Source organism: Triticum aestivum, chromosome 7A, assembly GCF_018294505.1.
Source record: "Triticum aestivum cultivar Chinese Spring chromosome 7A, IWGSC CS RefSeq v2.1, whole genome shotgun sequence".
NCBI lineage: Eukaryota > Viridiplantae > Streptophyta > Magnoliopsida > Poales > Poaceae > Triticum > Triticum aestivum.
In genome coordinates, this window is record NC_057812.1 from 738,654,450 (window position 1) to 738,665,242 (window position 10,793).

Below are 10,793 nucleotides of genomic sequence, written 5' to 3' on the forward strand. Positions count from 1 at the left end.
ACACTCAAGAAGGCGGTCTGTGAGCAAAACTCGGTCCCATTACAGGAGAAGAAGGCACGCAAAAGAAAGACTAAGAAGGGTGCGAGCCAGCCGGCACAGAGTACGATCCGTGCTCAGGACGGGCCACCTTCACCGCAGGATATCTCGAGGAGGGTGCATGTGGCGGGTAGGGCGATGCTACCGACAAATATGCTCAATGCTGCAACCGGTGCTATGCGGAGTCTGCATGACAGTGTTCTTTCTTTGGAGAAGCGGCGTCTCAGGGAGAAGGATGTGGCATACCCAGTTTTCGCGGCCAAGGTGCCAGAGGGCAAGGGCTTTGTGGATAACTCCATCGGGCGTACGATCGTCCTGCGTTTTGATGACATCCACGCTATTTTGAACCTTCATCCGCTGCACTACACCTTCGTTCGGCTATTTTCGCTGAGTATGGAGATGCGGATCATTCGCGACAAGACCCCGGACATCGTGATAGTTGACCCCTTCTATATGCGTGCCAAGATCTTGGGCAGCGCTAGGGACCGGCAAGTCGCGAGTTCTTACCTCGAAGGCGTCATTCTGGCAAACCAAGATAAGGATAACTTCCTCGTGCCTTACTTTCCCGAATAAGTCCTCCCCTCAACCGGCCCGTAACATATGAATTCTTACATTTCGATCATTTTTCTTTTAACATTCCGTGTTTTCTGCAGTGACACACGTTGCACGCTCATCCTCCTAAGCCCCAAATATTCCATGGCCACGTATTTCGACCCGGACCGTCAGTCGAACGTAGACTACACAAATGTCAAGAAGGTTCTTGATGATGTTCTCCCCGGCTACGCCAAATCTGGAGGCACCTTCACCAGGCCTATTCGTAAGTACGGCAAGCACGTGTTCTCCCACAATACGATGTTCTGCTGCGTCAAGCAGCCGCCTGGCGGTCAGAAGGGTGCCTACTATGCCATCCATCACATGCGGGCGATCGTACGGGACCATCATCAACTTCTGCTACCGAGTAAACTCAAAGATTGGGCAAAGAGCGTGTCGGCAATCCAGGACGCGGACCTTCGACAAGAATTTTTTCGCATCCAATCGGAGTTTGCGGAAATCATCCATCAAGATGTCCTTCGTACCTCGGGGCAGTTCTACCTCAACAATCAACCGTCCAACAGTGACATCGACACAATGCTACAAATGCAGACTGACAACGACCGTTATTTCATGACTCCCACGATAGACGGCGGCTTCATCCACGCTCCGGTCCCTTGAGTCGAGTCGAAAGCAGTGATGTTGTGTCTAGTTCTGAAACATCGATTGGCTCATGTTGTAATTAAACTTTAATGAACTTGTAGTATGTCTCTTTGGTTTCGAGAGTCATTCAACTTAGATGTAATCGATGCTATTAATGTCTTGCTTTTTCTTCCGATCGTTCTGTTGCATACTTATATATTGCTTATGTATTGTCTGTGAATTGGTACTAACGTTTCATTTGGCTAGTGCATAGCGATGCCGACGTATGTCGTGTACAAGGGTAAGGTTCCCGGAGTCTACGATGACTGGGAGGAGTGTTGGAGACAGGTTCACCGATTCAGCGGTAACAGTTACAAAGGGTACACCACTAGGGCCGAGGCCAAATCTAGATACGCCCGCTATCTAGCGGGAGAGGGGAGGGAGCGTTGGAGGAACCGGATGAAGACGAGTTTCATCGTGATGATGCTCATCGTGATGACCGCAGCTCTCTTCTATGTGATGGTAGTTTAGATGATCGATATCGACTTGTAATGTGAAGACAAACTCGCTACTCACGGTCTCGAGACTTGTAATATAATGTTCTATCTTTGTTCGGTCTTTTTAATTCGGAGACTAATATGATGAATTGTATTCGGAGACTAATATGATGAATTGTATTCAAAGACTAATCTTCTATTGTATTCGATGAATCTGTTGTTGATGTGTGCTGTCTATATTTTGTCAAATTATACATTTTGTAACCTGTGCAAAAAACAGAAAATAAAAAAAACCTAATATTCATACTAATGGAGCATCACATGACAGTGCGCCATTAGTACGACAAAGCATACTAATGGCGCATCACTAGACAGTGCGCCATTAGTATGCCGCGGTTACTAATGGCGCATCTCGTGGTCGTGCGCCATTAGTATGCCAAAGCACCTGGGTATACATGGCCCCTGGGAGGCATACTAATGGCGCACCGTAGCCTATACTAATGGCGCACCACTGGTGCGCCATTAGTAAAAATTACTAATGGCGTGCTAGTAATGGCGCACCAGTGATGCGCCATTAATGGCCAAATTAGGTGCGCCACTAGTAGCGGTTTTTCTAGTAGTGTGTGGTGACTGCAGCTGGTTTCTTTTCCAGTGATCATGATCTCGCGTTGTTTGTTCACATGTCTCCTCGTGGTCGGACTCTTCTCCTTCTCTATGTTGATGACATGGTCATCACTGGTGACGACTCTGAGTATATTGCCTTTGTTAAGGCTCGCCTTCGCGCCTAGTTTCTCATGACTGATCTTGGTCCACTTCGCTATTTTCTTGGGATTGAGATCTCCTCGACCTCTCATGGCTTTTACATTTCCCAAGAAAAATATATTCAGGATCTTCTTACTCGCGCTGCTCTCAGTGATGAGCGCACTGTTGTGACTCCTATGGAGCTCAACGTTCAGCTTCGTGCCTCTGATGGTGACCCTCTCCATAATCCCACTCGCTATCGCCACCTCGTTGGCAGTCTTGTCTATCTTGCTGTTACGCGTCCTGACATCTCCTATCCTGTCCACATCCTGAGTCAATTTGTTTCCGCCCCCACCTCTGTCCACTATAGTCACCTCCTCAGTGTTCTACGATATCTTCGTGGCACGATCTCTCAGCGCCTTTTCTTTCCCCGCTCCAGCTCTCTTGAGCTCCAGGCCTACTCTGATGCTACCTGGGCTAGTGATCCCTCTGATCGACGATCGTTGTCTGCTTACTGTGTCTTTCTTGGTACCTCTCTTATTGCCTGGAAGACCAAGAAGCAGACTGCAGTTTCTCGCTCGAGTACAGAGGCTGAGTTGCGCGCCATGGCTATGTTGACGGCTGAGGTGATCTGGTTACGGTGGTTACTTGAGGACTTTGGTGTGTCTGCTACTACCTCAACTCCTCTACTGTCCGACAGTACCGGTGCTATCAGTATTGCGCGTGACCCGGTGAAGCATGAGCTCACCAAGCACATCGGTGTGGATGCCCACTTTGTGCATGCTGCTGTGCAGGATCAGACTCTCGCTCTTCACTATGTGCCCTCTGAGTTACAGTTGGCTGACTTCTTCACGAAGGCACAGACTCGAGCGCAGCATGAGTTTTTCCTCTCCAAACTCAGTGTTGTTGATCCACCATGAGTTTGAGGGGGGGGGGGGGTGTTAGATGTATATAGTCCATTGTGTACATCCCCATTGTATAAGGAGCTTTTCTGCACTTTACCACATCTGTATATGTACTGGCCATTGGCCCTCAGTAAAGTTTAGTTGCTCATTCCTAACAGTACCCACTCGCCTTCTCTCTTCTCCAACCGGGTATCAATTCACTCTTTCACTTTAGTTTATTGATTTGGCTCAGTGCAATTAACTCAGTTGGAAGCGATTAACTGAGTTGCTTGTTTATCGACTTCGAAAAGTTAATCGCTTTGGCACTATATTATTATGAGTAGATGAACAAAATAACACTCAATACATGTGCCCAGATATTGACCAACTCCTTTTGGTACTCGGAAACACATTTTGACTAACTCATCCACCTCACAACAGATGGATACGATGCTGTTCACAGGCTTACAATAGATGGATACAAGCAGTATTTGTTAAGAGAGCAAGATGGACAGACAAAAGAAGGTCATCAAATAAGCAATAAAGTGCCAATCAGGTCTCTCAGCATATAACATTCCCGTTGGTTCAAGCTCAGCGTTCCACTTCAATTTTCAACTGCTATATATGTATCAATCTACAGCTGTATTATAATGTACATGTAAATGTACATACTGATAGTACTCCAGCATAATTTTTGCAAAATAAAAATATGAGCTGAAAATATGGCTGAAAGCAAATCACTATTACAGCCTTAAGAGTTATAGCGATATCAAAGGATATTAAAGTGCCGATGAAAAATGAAACTATAGCACCGAGGTTCCAAATGTGACTGCCAATCAAGTTACTCATTTGACATTTAAGTTGGCACAAGGATGATCGACATGTACTAGGCAGAAAGATTTTACTCTTGAAGATATCAAACTCATACGCCTGTTGCCAAATCTGATGCTGAAAAGATTTATCCATATGACTACTGTTCATTGTTACAGAATTGCATCCGGCAGAAAAAGAAAACAAAAAAAGGCACGCCATTACCTGTAGCATAGAAATTTTGCAATGCATGATACATGGTATATTCCTGGCCCTGCCACTGTTGCAAAGTCTCTTAAACGTCAATAATTGGAGATGGACCATGAACAAAACACGAGATGTCCTTACAAGCGTCACATTGTTTTCCTTGTGGAACCCCACTAAAGCCGGAGACTTCCTCCTGCGTGCTGCCCCAAAAGGAGGAAGCTTATCCAGTTCAATACTTCTTCCCAGAATATTTTGGGGGACTGAACCTGCGTCGACGAACAATCATGACACTGAATTGGTGCAAGAAGATATAGGTCCACCACTAGCGGAGGTAGATGCTGTTGCAGGAACCTAGAACCAGACCAGGACCAACTGGCGAGAGGCGATGAAGAACATGTTCTTGCAAGAGAGGCAGAGAAGCATCAAGATGGAGGTGAGAATGGTGGAAGCAAGCCAAGAAAAGTTGAGCTGACAGAGGAGCAGTAGGCGTGCATGGGGACTGAGCGACACAAGGCGTTGGAGATATGAAACCTGATGCTCCCACAGTTTATGGTTACATGCATCAGCCGTATGCATGATGGATTCTCAGACATCCTCTGGTTCTATGGAACGGAAACTTCTATGTTCGCAGTGCTCAAGAAACTGAACCATACCAGCTCATCCACAATTTGGCAGGCATTATAGATGAACTCATCAGAAGAATCTTAATAGAAGATATTAACTAACTTATCCACTCATACAGATAAAAACTAGATCTCTCATGTAGTGATAGACGATCTGGACTAAAATAACCTGGCTGCCAATCTCCCAACACAAACATCAGTACGAGTCTTGTTGCCAGCATCTTTTGCTTACATAGATACATACGACGCTCAATACAGAGTTACAGACATATCAAACTACATCAGCACCATCTTGATCATCCGCCATCCATCTCCAGGTGTATGACCCATGCAAGACCAAAGTAACTAGAGAGCGAGTTCATGTCTGCACAAATATATTTAGTTAGAAATTTGAAGCTACCACAGTTGATGCAATGGGAATCTTTCCAATGTAGCTTAAGATTTACGGAGCAGAAGACCCATTTAATTGCAGTTTGGATGCAATATACATAAACATTTGCAGATCATAACAAGTGAACCCTATCTGGTGTTGGAAACAGAACAAGATAAATAAGGAGTCCTCTTAAATATGTTAGAAACTTGCCCACAGGATCGATCACATAAAATTGCACGAACACACGTGCACACAAAACTGATAGCCAAGGGGCCCTTGTCGTGCCCTTGTTTCTCCTCTTTATTGATTTTCTGGTTTTCTCATGGTACAAATCTTAGCAGCCCTATACGTGCATATATACACGCTAGGACCTGACCCATCAAACCGACACAACCAAACCTTCCTTGACCTATACGGACACATACTTCGCCAACACAAGGGAGTGGATTTTTAGATCCCGGGTGTCTAGACACCCTCTTATCTGTACCATCCATTCAGAATAAGGATTTTTTTTCAAAACTATCATGTTTTTTGTAGCAATTTCGGAAACTACAGCGTAGAATGAAAAAAACGCAAAACTGTAACCCTGTCGGCCAGGAGTGGGCCGAAAAGGCAGTTTTCGGCCAGGCCATGGCCGAAGTAGGCTTTTCGGCCGCGTATGGGCCGAAGACCTGCATACCTGGGCCGAAAACTCGATGTTGGCGGGGGCCAGGGCGAAAATAGTAGTTTCGGCTACTGGGCGGCTGAAGTGGGCCGTTTTCGGCCAACCGGCGACCGAAGCTGGCCTTTTCGGTCAGGCTTCGACCGAAGCCGTTTTCGGCCAGAGAACGACCGAAAAGGTGCGGATAAGCACCGTTCGCCCCCTGCTTCGGCCTAAGTGCCTTTTCGGCCAGGAGATGGCCGAAAACTATACTTCGGCCTAAGTGGCCGAAAAATACTACTTCGGCCTAACTATGGCCGAAAAGTATTACTTCGGCCAAAGGATGGCCGACGGGCTACTAGTTTTGATTTTTTTGCATTACGTCCTATAGTTTTCGAAATTGCTACAAAAAATAACATAGTTTTGAAAAAAAATCCAGAAAAAGACGCCTAGAGTTTGAGCCATGTACTGTAGCACATATTCGATTAGCAGTCCTAGCTGTTTACCTAGCGAGAAAAGGAGGGAGACGTCGAGTTGACATGTCAGGCTAGGGCCCTTGACTCGATTGCCTCGACGTGACAGGTCGAGGAGGCGACGCCGCTGCATCGATCACCTCCTTGCATGCCTTTATTCACCAGGACGGTTCGTTCATAAGCCACGCGTACCGCCCATAAGATTCTGTTATTGAATACTCCTGTGTAGATTGGCTATTCACTAACGCAAGTAGGTAATCTCCTCAAAAAAAAAAAAAACTAACGCAACCGCTCATTCATTCTTCCCCAAAGCTTCATCTCATCCACATGCGCAGATGGCCCGCCTGGACTCCTGCCAAGGCTACTCTGCTGCTACAGCCTGGACTGGCCCTATTTGTTACTGCAAAAAGCCTGCTTAATTAACTGACACCACTAGTAGGCTGCTGCTGGTGTTCCACGGCACGAATCTTAAAATGGCTGAACGCACTGGATAAGGGGTGCCTAGACACCCGGGTGCTGTCGCACCTTACCGAAAGCCACAGGCTAGGAAACTTAACTATTACTTACTTAATCTAATTACACGGCAGCGCTGATCATTTCCTAACCGGACTCAACCTTATGTCTCACGCAGACTGCTAGCTTGCACATAACTAGAACTTACCTAGCTAAAACCAACTTATGTTTGGATTACCTAACAATCATCCTTAATCCAAACATCCGACTTTTTACTCGAGGAGACACGCAGATGATCACCTCTTCATCTTGTCCCGTCGATTGCCTCCGGTGACATGACTTACCGAACCACAACTTCTCTCATTTTACAAGAATGGCCACCACCTCAACACCATATTTTGCTTCTTATGCCGATTTGCAGACTAGAACCAACGATTAACTGGATTACCAGCCACGCTGCCACAACTTAGCATGCTACATGCAGACTAAACGCATAGCCTCATGCAAGAACTCAACTTAACCGGTGCACGTTCATCTTCACGTTGATCTTCATCTTCACGTCGGTTGCTTGCACACGGGAAGACACATCTCTTCACCCGTCGCATCTTCAGATCTTCACATCTTCCCAGTGTCGCCGATGCCACATCTTATCGAACGACACCTCCTGTCCAGCGGCAACACAACTTGCCATATATGTACAACTCATCTCCACCGTATATGAACTCGCCGGAACTCCGCGACCATGAACGAAAACACAAGGCACAATTTCCTTTTTCCATCCACTCTCGCTTGCAATTCTCCTCCGCCAGCGACGCATCTCAACTGCAGCAGAAGATTCACACACCTGAGCTCTTGGACGCACCTTACAAGAACTCATGTGCACACCTTGACGACAGCTCGCAACTTTGTCGCCTCTTCCTCGCTCCCCCCGAACGACGATCTTGACGAGATCTTCTAGCACCACACCTCGGCACTACCGCTCCCATCAACCTCCTCCAGGTCGTTTCGTCGAATGACAATCACCCGCCGCCTCACTTGCGACAGCGTCCTCGCCGCCTTCTTATCGCCGCTCCGCCGAACGACAACTGCCCGATCCTCCTTGTCGCCGCTCGAACTACAATTGCCTGCTCCTCGTCGCTACATCAGCGACTGTATCGCCCGTTCCTCGTCGCTACAACAACGACTGAATTGCCCGCCCTGAGGCGCTAGTCAGGTCGCCACCCCGGGGCAAGCGCAGCTTCACCTCGACCTTGCTCTAGATACCAAATGTTGGAAACTTGCCCACAGGATCGATCACATGAAATTGCACGAACACACATGCACACAAAACTGATAGCCAAGGGGCCCTTGTCGTGCCCTTGTTTCTCCTATTTATTGATTTTCTGGTTTTCTCGTGGTACAAATCTTAGCAGCCCTATATGTGCATATATACACACGCTAGGACCTGACCCATCAAACCGACACAACCAAACCTTCCTTGAGCTATACGGACACATACTTCGCCAACACAAGGCAATAGCCACAGACGTACAGGACAAGGAAACTTAACTATTACTTACTTAATCTAATTACATGGCAGCGCTGATCATTTCCTAACCGGACTCAACCTTGTGTCTCATGCAGACTGCTAGCTTGCACATAACTAGAACTTACCTAGCTAAAACCAACTTATGTTTGGATTAATTACCTAACAAAATAGACAACTAAGAGCTTTTAACTTACAGGCTATGCAACATTCTTGTGTAAGTGTACAGTTTGACTAAAGATGTACCATATGACGATGCAAGCGAAGCCATTTTCACTCCTAAGATGGAGCAACAAATATTATCTTTCCAAACTAGATGTATTTTTTTTACTAACAAATGAACTCCTAAGGTATACTGTAATTGTTAAATATATGTGCAAAATCAAAGCATGAATTGGCTACATCTCCTAGCTAGTTTGACAAGGCAATCAAGCTCAATAGCACAATGACTAAGTCTATTCATAACCATGTGAGGAGAACAAGAAAATTGTGCACCCAATGACAACAAAAAAATAATATGATTAGGCTTACCCGTTGATCAAATAGTTGGTTCTGATAAGAGCCTTGGGAAGCTAAAGTAGGGGATGGCACGTTTGCGATCAAAGAAATTCCCCATCTTTGTATAGATCTTGTTAATTTCATAAGTTTTGACATCCATTGAGTAACAATCAACATTTTGGAACTCAATGCCAAGCGGAGCGCCCTGGAAGAACAAGAATCCCTCGGCTGCACCCACTATGGAAATAGAATACTCCTGATACTGCCTAGGTAGCTGCACAATCTTCTCAAGCTTCCATTCATGCGAATTATCCTGTAGAGAGGTATGATGGAGAGAAAATGACCCATGTTGACCAACAAGAGAAAACATCTCAATGGCTCCTTCCCTACCCACAACAACTGCATTTGGGCGCCAACGAAGAAAGCCCGGGTAAGTATCTCTGAGCTGCAGATGGTAGCCGGTGAAAAATTTGACGATTGAAAACCTCAAAGTGAATGTGTCAAGCACCATCAAATTGTCACTCCAAAACCAACACTGTGTCCAGTAGAAGCAGCCGTGTACACAGTCAAAATAGGACATGTCGTCCTAAGAAGGGAGGACAGGGGACTTGACCATACACCATTGCATAGTTCTGGACTGGATGACAAAGATGACAAGCTATTTCAGGTATCTTGCTATGCATATCACCTTGAAGGTATTCTCCTCGCTCTCATCGCTGGTATTTGGAACAAGTACGGGCTCAAATTCCCAAAGGCGATCCCGTGGCTGAGCGGCGAGGTCCTCAGGTATGGTTGGAAGCAACACGTATCTCCTGGACAAGGGGTCACATATGGCGAGGTGAAAGTCAGCGGCATTGCACCGCTCTCGTTTGGTCCAAGCGACGCGGTGACCATCGTCGAAGAAGTCAACGAGCTCCCTCCTGTCCATGAGGATGCTTACTTCGGACCTTTTTCGGAGTAGCTCCAGTTCTTGACGATGCATGGTTGGAGAGAGATCCAATCGAGGAGGACGCGGCCATCACGGGCGTCACGAGGACGCCAACGGGGGCCTTCCTCCTCGGGCAGGATGATGAAAACTCAACGGCCAGGACGAAGGAGAAATCCGCGGCGCACGGGCCGAGGGCGGCGGCCAGCGGGGCGGAGGCGTGCGGCGCCTGGGCGGGCTGGAATCCGGGCGCGTCAATGAAGCTGAGGAGGGAAGGCCGATGCAACACGCGGAAGCAGCGGCGGAAGGCGCGCCCTTTGATGACCCGACAGAAGGAGGTGCAGGTAGCAGAGGCGCATGCGAGCGTGTCTAGGGTGGGCAGGCGGAGGAAGATCTCCTCCAGGAGCTCGTCGGGGAGGGGGATGGAAGCCGTCACCGGCAGAGCCATGGCTACCGGGGTGGAGGAAGAGGATCTAGGGTTACGGTTGGGGATAAATCTTCTGCGGGGGAGCGACTAGTGAGTGGGAGAGTGAGCTCTACAAAGCCATTTCTTGTTTAGAGAATTCCTTATTTGACCCTTTCTTACAATCTGCCTCCCTATTTTGGTCCAAAGTAATATTTTCTTTCCTATTTGACACTAACGCTAAATTATGTTTCCTATATGACATTTTTGTCAATTTTACTCGCTAACAATGTTAAGCGAGAAAAGAAAAGACAATTTTGCCCCTCATGTTGAAAAAAACAAATAAAAACTTTTTGGGACGAAATAAATAGAAACTAAAAAGAAAAGTATACAGGAGAGATGTTAGCTTAGGTCTTGAAACTTGGTTTTCAGGAGAGATGGGTGAGTCTTATTATGCAATGTGTTTCCACTGTTGATTACAGGGTCTCGAATAATGATGAAGAAAGTGAAAGTTTCAATTACAAGAGGCTTA

The 10,793-nt window shown here is 46.7% G+C and overlaps 1 pseudogene; it reads right to left on the reverse strand.

Moving 5' to 3' along the window:
* Positions 1–8,973: 8,973 nt before the first annotated feature.
* On the reverse strand, positions 8,974–10,306 carry LOC123151669 (uncharacterized; annotated as a pseudogene).
* Positions 10,307–10,793: the final 487 nt, after the last annotated feature.